This window comes from Callithrix jacchus, chromosome 11 (assembly GCF_049354715.1).
Source record: "Callithrix jacchus isolate 240 chromosome 11, calJac240_pri, whole genome shotgun sequence".
Classification (NCBI taxonomy): Eukaryota; Metazoa; Chordata; class Mammalia; order Primates; family Cebidae; genus Callithrix; species Callithrix jacchus.
This window is the reverse complement of record NC_133512.1, coordinates 52,832,315-52,844,868: the sequence shown is the minus strand read 5'-3', so window position 1 is coordinate 52,844,868 and position 12,554 is coordinate 52,832,315. Positions and strand designations below refer to the sequence as shown.

General features: G+C 37.3%; 1 long non-coding RNA gene across 9 annotated transcripts in view; it reads left to right on the top strand.

The window, feature by feature from the left end:
- LOC103794834 (uncharacterized) overlaps positions 1 to 12,554 on the top strand; it is a 170,938-nt gene that overhangs the window by 116,007 nt on the left and 42,377 nt on the right. For 5 of the 9 annotated variants that reach the window (XR_008473376.2, XR_008473382.2, XR_008473377.2 and 2 more), the window contains 4 exons: positions 2,154 to 2,288; positions 9,538 to 9,576; positions 10,641 to 10,806; positions 12,175 to 12,290. This is a non-coding gene — a long non-coding RNA (uncharacterized LOC103794834). Of the gene's footprint in view, positions 1 to 2,153; positions 2,289 to 8,768; positions 8,851 to 9,537; positions 9,577 to 10,640; positions 10,807 to 12,174; positions 12,291 to 12,554 lie in introns of all 9 variants that reach the window. The other 4 variants (XR_013523733.1, XR_013523732.1, XR_013523734.1 and 1 more) reach the window with 3 other exon arrangements.

Here is a 12,554-nt window from a genome sequence, read left to right as displayed (position 1 = left end):
TCTCAGGAGAACAGCATGGGAGAAAATGTCCCAGTGATTTAATCACCTCCCTTTCTTGACACATGGAGATTACAGGTTATACTCCTTTGACACATGGGGATTATAATTTGAGATGAGATTTAGGTGGGGACACAGAGCCAAACAATATCACTCAGCCAATGGCATTTATTTATAAGTGCTAGAAAGAACCTTATTATAGTAGTTGTCTCTCAAGATATAATCGCACGTGATTCTATTCCACAAAAATTGGTGTTACAATGAGCATTTAAGGCATAAGGGGAGTAAAATTTCAGACTAGCAACATCTGGGAAGCCTTCTTGCATAGTTAATCAACTAGTTGCAATATTTATAGAAGGCCCTCCGGAAGTACACGGAAATATGCCAGATTTGGGCATGGAAGAGAGCTTATAAAGTTAAGAATGTGGAGATGCAGATAGAGACAGATATATTTTGACCAAGAAGAGAGTAGAAAAATTTGAAGGAATTATATTAAATTTAAAAATACTGCATTTTAATTTTGTGTGTGTATAACACCAGTAATATTTTAGCAAAGTATTTAGAGAAAATACCACAAATTATGAAGAGTAGTTCTTCATACTGTGCACGTCCGATTATGATTTTTCTAAAGACCAATGTAGAAATGTATTGACCAATAATCAGCTCCATGAGTTAGGTTTCTCTACAGTCCTAAGTAAACTCCCCTCCACTGTGGTGACAAAGCTAATAATGCCTAATTATTTACCAGGGTTTTCTGCCTTGCTCTTAGTCTTAGTCTAATTAATTAGGGCTGGAAGCAGCGTTTTACTACATCTGTTGGGGAAGTCATTCATATATAAAACTATTTTGTATGGTTTTTTTGTTTGTTTGTTTGTTTGTTTTGAGATATGAGTCTCACTCTGTCACCCAGGCTGGAGTGCAATGATGTGATCATGGCTCACTGCAACCTCTGCTTGTTGAGTTCAAGCAATTCTTCTGCCTCAGCCTCCTGAGTAGCTGGAACTACAGGCATGCGCCACCATGCTCGGCTAATTTTTTGTATTTTTAGCAGAGACAGGGTATCACCATTGCTGGCCTGACTGGTCTCGAACTCCTGACCTCGTGATCTACCTGTCTCAGCCTCCCAAAGTGCTGGGATTACAGGTGTGAGCCATCACGCCTGGCTGGGTTAACTTTTTTTTAAAAAGCCAAGTGGAACATGCTTTAGATCACTTGGAAGTCATTTATTCATCAAAATTGTGCTGAGAGCCAACTACATGCAGGGCACTTGGGGGATGCAGTGAAGACTAAAAAACAGGTTTGTCTGGAAGAACTCATGCTCCAGATAAGTAGAGAAAACATTCAGCAGTAACAAGAAAATAAAGTAGACTGTGGCAATCACTGCAAGAGAAGGAGAGACTAAGTGCAACAGATTTCTGAGGATGGTATTTATTTACCAACATAATACATGTGTCAGATCTAGACTCAGCAGGCTATCATGGTTTCCCTTTTATGACATTCTACTCAGCAGACACAAAGGTCTACTTAAATGTGCAGGACAGCAATAAAATATGAAAACATAAATAATTATTTTTTTACACATTGAAGATATCCTTGATAACAATAAGGATCTCTATGTTTTCACACTGTAGGTGCAAAAACAAAACAACTTTGTACGTAATCCATTCAAAATTATATAGAATAAATTAGTTTATTGGAATTCCGGATAATTTCCATTGTTCAGAATGTGAATATTCCCTTAATTTCTTTGCTAATTAATAGGAGTAATTTATAAAATTGATTATGAAAGAAAATAGATGCTTTAAAACCTTAATACTATATAACGGGCAGGGAGAAATAAAAGAATAGACCCTATTTCCATTTCTACTGCTAAATTCCATTTGGCTTTCTAAATAATTTCCTAAGAAGAAACTAGAGATAAATTACCTTAAAATGGATAGCGTGTATGCTGTTTAATTGCCAGGAACTAATAAGCATTTTGAATCAAGTAAGAATGAAGCTTCTTAAAACTCTGTAGCTTAAACTTGTTACATATTTTAAATTAAGAAACATGAAATTTTCTTCAAAAAATAATTTCATGCTCAGAATTACTAAAAACAGGAAGCATAGAATAATGCTACCTTTTCCTATTGTCTTTTCATTATTTTTTTCTTAAGACATAGGTGACATATCCAAGTGCTTGTCCTTCATCAGATGTTTCTATAAGCAGCAGAGCAGAAAGCTATAATATGTATTCATTCGTAATGTGTCATTCTGAATGTATTAAGGACAACTGACTACACATGTCACAGGTAATTATAAAAGTCACCTTCAGTTTCAGGTTTTTAAAGCACAGCACCATATACTTTTAATAAGCACATGTATTGATGTCTTTTGACATGTCTGAATCTCTTTTCATCTCTCACTTTTATGGTGGATAAATTGTCTCCATGGTCATTTAATTTAAAAGATTAATTTTCTTTGCCAGGTGCAGTGGCTTACGCCTGTAATCCCAACACTCTGGTAGGCCAAGGTGGGTGGATTGCTTGAGTCCAGTCTGGGCAATATGGCAATACCTTGCATCTATTAAAAATACAAAAATTAGCTGCGTGTGGTGGTGTGTGCCCATAGTTCCAGCTTCTCGGGAGGCTGAGATGAGAGAATCCCCTGAGGCTGGGAGGTTGAGGATTGCACCACTGCACTCCAGCTGGGAGAGAAGAAAAAAATGACAAAATATATTTTTTCTTATTTTAACTCCTTAACTGGGATGTGCAATAAAATTGTACCATGTTTTTTTCTTGTAAGTGAGAGTTTATTTGTGTCCTGAGATTCAGTAACCCAGAATGTTCTGTGCCTAGAAGTAATTTTTAGAGTCTCATCTGAGAAAATAAGAGAGTTGAATAAAGTATAAGTGAAAAATTGAAAGTTGATATTTCACATTCAGACAGCAGGGAGTAGTAGCTAAGAACTTCTACTCATGACTGTTGTGACTTCCGTGAAGGGTACAGTCAGTTCAAGTGTGAATGGCCAGCACGGCTTTCTAAGGGTATTAATGGTGGTTCATAGGATCTGCCTGCAGTTGAATTATAGTGGGCTGAGCTGGAATCGCCCAGATGTCTAGGCCTGCAAAGATGTGTGGATCGACACTTCAGATTGAACAGTGCTCTTACTGCTGTTCAAGGGCATGGGCAGGCAACTTCCAGACTGTTTACAGATTTTGCACGTTCATTGGCAGAAGATAGACATTTAATAGATCGTTCACTTTTTAGATATTAAGTTGACTTAATCACAGGAAAGCTTTCTAATACTTCTATCATGGAATCCTGACTCCAGAGGCGTCTTTGCACTGAACCAATCACAAGAACTTGTTGGCCTCTGCCTAGCCTCTCAACAGTATGATACATGACTGATCGTGGCTTGTTTCTTGAAATACTTTTTTCTTTGGCTTCCACAATGTTCCATATCCTGTTGTCCCTCCTGCTTCTTTGGCCTCCCTTTTCAAATTCCTTTGCATGTGCATTTTTCTCTAAGCAGCCTTTGAAGACATCATATGTGGTCAAATACATATGATGGACTAAGAAGAAGTTAGACAGTACAGCTGTATTAGGGTGGGCTAAACTGCTGAAACAAATGGTACATCCCAAAAATATACAGTAACTCAAATTTAACAGAGGTCTGTTTCTTGTTCATCAAATAGTCCAGAGTAGGGGTTCACAGTTTGCAGACAGCTACCCAACATGGTGATTCATAGTCTCCTGCTATCTCAAAGCTCCACCATAGTCATTACTGTGTCCACTGAAGAAGAGGATAAAAGGCAAATAGGAGGCATAACAAAGGCATTTCTGCTGAAAACCCACTGTTCAGAACTTAGTTATATAATCACACTTAACTGCAAAAGAGACTGGGGACTGTGCTCTAGCCATGTGCCCAGGCAACAAAATGGAGAACAGATTTTAAGAGACTCTCCCACAACACTTCACAATGAATTAATGGCATTTGTGTACAAAGAAACAACACAACAGAAAAATGAGTACAGGGCATACACATACATACCCAAAAATATTACCAAAGCAGAAGTAAGTATCACCAATAAAGAGATATTCAACATTAGTCATAATCAGGGAAATGCTTAAAATAACAAGAGTATGAAATTGTTAAATAATTGGAAAAGTAATAATACCAGGTACTGGGGAGTATTGAGGGAAACAGACATTCTCTTATTTTGCTGATGGAAGTGCACATTATATGACATTTTAAAAGCAATCTGCTAACCTATACTGCAATATAAACTCATACTTTCATCAGTAATCCAACTTTTGGGGAACTGTTTACTGTGGTCAGTGTGATGTGCCTCTGGAATCCCACTCCAGCACTAAAGCACAAGTTCACTCAGCTGCCAGAAGCTTTGTCTGCTGATGCCCCATGGCTGTGTCTCTCCTTGGGGATTTTCCTCCACAGAAGGGAGCTTCTTTACCTTGAACCATGCCTGCTCCCTGGAAGAAGCCTACTTATGGTGGTGGTCAATGCAGAGGACACAAAGACTGCCTTCCTTACCCCAACTTGGGACATTTCTCAAGGACTAGATCACTGAATTAAAAGAATACATAGATCTAAAATCGACAAACTAACATCAGAATTAAAAGAAATAGAGAAGCAAAAGCAAACAAATGCAGAAGCTAACAAGAAATAACTAAGATCAGAGCAGAACTGAAGCAGACAGAGACACGAAAAACCACTCAAAAAATTAATGAATCTAGGAGCTGGTTTTTTTTGAAAAGATTGAAAAGATAGATAGACCATTAGCCAAACTAATAAAGAAGAAAATAGAGAAGAATCAAATAGACACAATAAAAAATGATATAAAGGGTATCACCACTGACCTCACAGAAATGCAAACTACCACCAGAGAATACTATGAACACCTCTATGCAAATAAACTAGAAAATCTAGAAGAACGGGATAAATTCTGGGACACATATACCCTCCCAAGATGAAACCAGGAAGAAGTGGAATCCCTCAATAGACCAATAACAAGTTCTGAATTGAGGCAGTAATTATGGTCCACCAACCAAAAAAAGCCCAGGACCAGATGGATTCACAGCCAAATTCTACCAAAGATAAAAAGAGGAGCTGGTACCATTCCTTCTGAAACTATTCCAAACAATAGAAAAAGAGGCATTCCTCCTTAACTCATTTTATGGAGCCAACATTATTCTGATAACAAAACCTGGCAGAGACACAACAAAAAAAAGAAAATTTCAGGCCAATATCCCTGATGAACATTGATGTGAAAATCCTCAATAAAATACTGGCAAACCAAATCCAGCAGCATATCAAAAGGCTTCTCCACCATGATCAAGTTGGCTTCATCCCTGGGATACAAGGCTGGTTCAACATATGCAAATCGTTAAACATAATCCATCACATAAACAGAACCAATAATAAAAAACACATGATTATCTCAATAGATGCAGACAACGCCTTTGACAAAATTCAACACCGCTTTATGCTAAAAACACTCACTAAACTAGGTATTGATGGAATGTATCTCAAAATGATGGCTATTTATGACAAACCCACAGCCAGTATCATACTGAATGGGCAAAAGATGGAAGCATTCCCTTTGAAAACTAGTACAAGACAAGGATGTCCTTTCTCACCACTCCTACTCAACTTAGTATTGGAAGTTCTGGCCAGAGCAATCAGGCAAGAGAAAGAAATAAAGGGTATTCAAATAAGAAGAGAGGAAATCAAATTGTCTCTGTTGGCAGATGACATGATTGTATATTTAGAAGACCCCACTGTCTCAGCCCCAAAACTCCTAAGCTGATAAGCAACTTCAGCAAAGTCTCAGGATACAAAATCAATGTGCAAAAATCACAAACATTACAATAGCAAAGACCTGGAACAAACCCAAATGCCCATCGATGATAGACTGGACAGAGAAAATGTGGCACATATAGACCATGGAATATTATGCAGCCATCAAAAACGACGAGTTAGTGTCCTTTGTAGGGACATGGATGAACCTGGAAACCATCATTCTCAGCAAACTGACACAAGAACAGAAAATCAAACACCGCATATTCTCACTCATAGGTGGGTGTTGAACAATGAGGACACGTGGACACAGGGAGGAGTAGTACACACTGGGGTGTGTTGGGGGGAAATAGGGGAGGGACAGCAGGGGGTGGGGAGTTGGGGAGAGATAGCATGGGGAGAAATGCCAGATATAGGTGAAGGGGAGGAAGGCAGCAAATCACACTGCCATGTGTGTACCTACGCAACAATCTTGCATGTTCTTCACATGTACCCCAAAACCTAAAATGCAATTTAAAAAAGGCAAAAAAAATCACAAACATTCCTATACACCAATAATAGACAAACAGCCAAATCATGAGTGAACTCCCATTTACAATTGCTACAAAGAGAATAAAATACCTAGGAATACAACTTACAAGGGACATGAAAAAGCTCTTGGAGGAGAACTACAAACCACTTTACAAGGAAATAAGAGGGGACACAAACATATGGAAAAACACTCCATGCTCATGGATAGGAAGAATCAATATTGTGAAAATGGCCATACTGCCCAAAGTAATTTATAGATTCAATGCTATACCCATCGAGCTACCACTGGCTTACTTCACAGAACTAAAAAAAAATCTATTTTAAATTTCATATGTAACCAAAAAGAAAAAAGCTGGAGGCATCATGCTACCTAACTTCAAACTATACTACAAGGCTCCACTAATAAAAACAGCATGATACCAGTACCAAAACAGATATATAGGCCAATGGAACAGAATAGAGGCCTCAGAAATAATGCCACACATCTACAACCATCTAATCTTCAACAAACCTGACAAAAACAAGCAATGGGGAAGAATTCCCTATTTAATAATTGGTGCTGAGAACACTTACTAGCCATATGCAGAAAACTGAAACTAGACCCCTTCCTTATACCTTATACAAAAATTAACTCAAAATGAATTAAAGATTTAAATGTAAAACCTAAAATCATAAAAACCTAGGCAATACCATTAGGACATAGGTATGGGCAAAGACTTCATGACTAAAACACCAAAAGCAATGGCAACAAAAACCAAAATTGGCAAATGGGATCTAATTAAACTAAAGAGTATCTGCACAGCAAAAGAAACTAGCATCACAGTGAAGAGGGAACCTACAGAATAGAAGAAAAATTGTGCAATCTATCCATCTGACAAAGGACTAATATCCAGAATCTATAAGGAACTTAAACAAATTTACAAGACAAAGACAACCCCATCAATAAGTAGGTGAAGGATATGAAGAGACGCTTCTCAAAAGAAGACATTTATGCAGCCAACAAACATACGAAAAAAAGCTCATCCACACTGGTCATTAGAGAAATGCAAATCAAAACCACAATGAGATACCATCTCACACCAGTTAGAATGGTGATCATTAAAATGTCAGGAAACAACAGATGCTGGAGAGGATGTGGAGAAATAGGAACACTTTTACACTGTTGGTGGGAGTATAAATTCATTCAACCATTGTGGAAGACAGTGTGGTGATTCCTCAAGGATCTAGAAATAAAAATACCAGTTGACCCAGCTATCCCATTACTGAGTATATACTCAAAGGATTATAAATCATTCTATTACAAAGACACATGCACATGTATGTTTACTGCAGCACTATTTACAATAGCAAAGACATGGAACCAACCCAAATGGCCATCAATGATAGACTGGATAAAAAAAATTTGGCACATATACACCACGTAATACTATGCAGCCATAAAAAAGGATGAGTTAATGTTTTTTTGAAGGGTTATGGATAAAGCTGGAAACCATCATTCTCAGTATACTAACACAGGAACAGAAAACCAAACACTGCATGTTCTCACTCGTAAGTGGGAACTGAAAACAGTGAGAACACATGGACATAGGGAGGGGAACATCATACACTGGAGCCTGTCGGGGGTGGTAGGAAAAGCATTAGGACAAGTACCTGATGCATGCAGGGATTAAAACCTAGATGATGGGTTGATGGATGCAGCAAACCACCATGACACATACATACCTGTGTAACAAACCTGCACGTTCTGCACATGTATCCCAGAACTTACAGTATAATAATAATAATGATAAGAAAATACATAATTTCTACACTAGTACCTACAAGGCTCATCATATATCTGGATTGTAGAATCAGGAATAAAGTTGTTTTATTAGAGAGTCAGTAACTCACAGAAAAAGTTTTTTGTTTTATCTATTTTGTAGACTAGTGGTAGACAAGTAACCCAGTTTGAAGAAATTTTTTTGTATGTTTATCTTAAGGTATAAAGTGTGTTTCCTTATAACTACATTGCATGATTCAAGGTTTTAGCTCATTGTGGTAGAGCAAAATGCCAGTTTTGCTTTTCAACAATTTTTATGTATTATTAAGATATAACTGGGCACAGACTTGTTTGTCGTTCACACTAGATAGTTTTATATACTTGTACTTTACTTTCATGTTTCTTGTATAGTGCTCTACATTTGATTCTCATGACAATTTTGGGAAGCTGCCAAATGGCTTTGGTGTGTCCACTTTATAGTAAGGAAGCAGTTTAAGAAAGATTTTTTTGTTTTTTGGAAATCCATTCACAGCCAGTGCATTGTAGAACTGGAACTTAAACTGAAGTCTCTTATTACTTAGAATAGATGTGTCCTCTTTGAGCACTTTTTTTCATAACAATCCACATAGGAATCTTGAAGCTGCTTTCCTTATGTAATATTTCTTCCTTTTCCTCAAAACAGGTAATTATTCTAAGGAGTAACAGTCATATCATTTTAAGTACCCTTGTATGCAATTATCTCTATGGAGGAATAAAAAGAACAGGTACTTCTGGAACAGAGGCTACATCTTCTTCCAAGTTTTTAATGGGTTCAGAACATTTTGGCCATGTCTACATGATAAAAATAAAATGTTTTCCCCACTCAAAGCAATTGCAGATTTGTGAATGTGGGGTGTGTGTGTGTGTGTGTGAGAGAGAGAGAGCGAGAGATAGAGAGAGAGAAAGAGAGAGAGAGAGAGAGAGAGAGAGAGAGAGAGAGAGAGAGAGAGAAATGCAAAAATGGCTAACCTCCCCCTGACCTACCTTCTCATTTCTGAGACTGAAACTGAAAATCCCTTGCTTGGGACACTAGGGATCTGTTCTGTCTGGGCATGCAGCCATATTGGGGCATGCCCAAGGGGACTGTGCCTGAGCTCCTAAAGTATGCTGCCCCAGGACACCAGTGCCCCCATCCCTTCTTGTGATCCAAGTTAACTACAATCTGAGAACTTCTGAACATTCATCTGATGATAATCTCTCATTGTAATGATTGCTGAGAAAGTAACCAAGGTGTGGCTTTAGAACAATCTGTTCTTTCAAAATTGTAAAACTACTCTAAGGAAACCTTAATTTTGGTCCCTAGAATTAAAACAAAACAAAAATAAAAACAAAAAACCAAAAACACTTGCAGTTTCAGAAAGCCCTTTGTTCTAAACACAGTCTCTAACTCTTCTCTCCTGTTCATTTGCCAGTTGCTGTGGCTAGACCAGTGAGGCGCTCCTGCTCAAAAGGTAATACCTGGCTTTTCAGCTATTACTATGGAATCTCACCCATGACCACCCAATGCTCTGTTTTATTTTGTTTACTATATATATAGTGTATCTTAGCATAGATTTAACTTTTAACTATTAAATTCCTTGCCCACAAATGCAAGTAAAACAGATCCCAAATAATAACTAAATAATCCCAAATATTTAGTTTCAAATTCCAGGCTGAAAATATATCTGCACTTACATTAATGCCTCTAAATGCTTAGAGGTACATTAAGGTGCAGTTCTTTTCCAAAAAGAAAATCTTTCTTCTACCCAATTCCACATGCACCAAAGGTTCAGTGGAGAGTGTAAAACCTCCCATCTGTTTATGTTTTGTTTCATACCAATTGGCCTCAGGCAGGCTTCCAGGCACCCTGTGCCCTCTTGTCTCCTTCCCTCTTCTCTGCCCTGCACCATCACTGGGTTAGGTCGCCACATAGCCTTGTGGGCAGTGGTCCTGGAACCTTCAAATTACTGAGTGAGGGATTTATGAGATGGAGTTTTCTTACTAACACTGATGGGCTCTCATAGGACTCACAATGACGGGCTTTCCTGGATTAACATCATAAAACAAAATGACCTCATCGCACAGAGGTCAGGATGAGAATGAGTGAAAGGGCATCAGGGGAACATCCTGTCACATTCTTTTTTTTTTATGATAAGCATTTTAACTTCCTGGCAACTCCTGGTCTAACCTTAAATTAAGTGTACCACCTTCAAGAGGAGAGATGGATCAGGGAAGCTGGCTGACATCAGAATATAAACTGAGAACAAAACCTGATGCCCAAGAGAGAGCAAATCAGATAATCTGCATTTTGAAAAATCAGGAGTTGATTGAATTTTACAGTTCATTCAGCAGTTTCCCAGCACTAAGTTTCTTGCTTTTCTAAAAGGCAATAGAGAGAGGGGAAAAAAAAGCAACCATCAAGTAGGTTGAAATTTTGCATAAATATCAAGCAGATGAATGAAAGTAGGAGAATCCTCTGGGGTCCTGCTCCAAATGCTCCCCATACCAGGCCTCCTTCCCTTTCTTCCTGATGCAGCTGAGAGCTCTGCTGACCCTGTTTCTGTCCAGTCAAAACACACCTGTCTTCAAAGAACCATATGTTTCACAGGAAGAGTTCATTCCTCTCCATACCCAGAAGAAGGCTGATACCATGTGTTTCTCTAAACTTGGATGCAAGGAAGAAGAGTCCAAAGTATCACCAGGTAAGGATCTACTTGATACATGGAGCCTTTACAATCCTTATACACTAAACAGTGTATAAGCATTCCCTTTCCAACATGTTTACACCAACGTCTGTTGTTTTTTGGCTTTTTAATAATTCTGGCTGGGGCAAAGTGGTATCTCATTGTGGTTTTAATTTGCATTTCCTGAATGATTAGTGATACTGAGCATTTTTTGGGCATATGTTTGTTAGCCATTTTTATATCTTCTTTTGAGAAATGTCTCTTCACACCATTTACCCACTTTTTAATGGGATTACACAATCCTCTTTTAAAATACTGTAAACATATTTAGATATGTTTAAAATAATTTTAATATATTTAGATTGCATGATTCTGAATAATATTTGACACAATGAGTAAGATTGGCCCTAGAGATTCTAGATATTTTAGATTTGATTTTGCCCTTTTGGAATCAGCATAAACATGTTGCTCATTAGAAGAGAATATGCCAAAACTGAAAAATATGCCTTTTTAGAAAATGATCTCATTTTTGGCAGAATATCCATTACTTCTGAATGAAGACATAACCATTCTCATTCTAGACAAAATGCTATAGGGCATTTTATTTAGAAAAAGAAACACTCTTTGCATTTCCCAGAGAATACAAAAGAAGTAAAACACATTACAAATGTTGTATGGTTGCTTTATGAATTAGTCCTTTTATGTTTCCAAAGCACGTACAATAGATAAGCCTCATAACTGTGTATATTTTCCTCTAAGGGACCATTGAAAATCTTTGTGGTTAGTGATATTTTTAATTCAGCTCTGGACTTTCTCCAGGAAATCACTAATAATTACTAATTGTATTTTTGTAAGTTAATGAAAGGATGCATTCTATTTTCAATGCCACCCCTCACTTGTGTAATTCATGATGTTTCTTTTTTACATGATTGAGTAAAGCTATAATACAGAGACATGAATTAACTAAGAAAGCTTCTTTGTGCAGTTTTATAGAAATTAAGTGTAAAGTCTAGTCATGCAGTTGTCATAAAAAGAAACTATTCCTTCATCATTTTTTTCTTCCATTTTTGCTGCATAGATTTTTCTATGAACAGTAGCAGAAAAGAGAACCATTTAGTGAAACAGTTGTTCTGAATGTAGTTATCCATTGAGACTGTGGACAATCTTATTTGTAAAAAATATATTATGAAATTTCCTTAGAGAGCCTTATCACAGTGTTGAATTTAACTGAATGTCAATAAGAATAAGACACCTGGAAGAAATTTTCTGATACTTCCAAGACTTCCAAACTGTAAATTCAGATAGCTCCTTAAATTTGTGAAATCATGTTTATTCAATAAAATCTACAGTTCTTGTGATTAGATTGAATGGAAGTTTATGATTTAGGAAAGAATCTGCAAGGAATAACCGAGAAGAAAAACTAACATCTTGCATCACAGAGAGTTGGCTTCCCCTTCAAACTCTTCCACCAACTTGGAGGGCACCATCATGGAAAAATACAGGTAGTTTCATTTACAAGTGGTTCTTGTTTCTGAGCATCTTACATTGAAGACTGTTATAGAAACTTAACCAAGCATAACTTTCTCCTCTATCTTTGACCTCCCTAGTATAGTGCCCTGACATTGTTTTTTCTTTCTCTTTTTTATTCCTTCCTCACTTCCTCTTCCCCTCCCTCTCTTTCTCTGTTTCTCTCTTTCCTTCCTTTTTTCCTTCTTTTTTAATTAAATTTTTTTGGTTTTACTTTTCATAGGGTAGAAATATGCCAG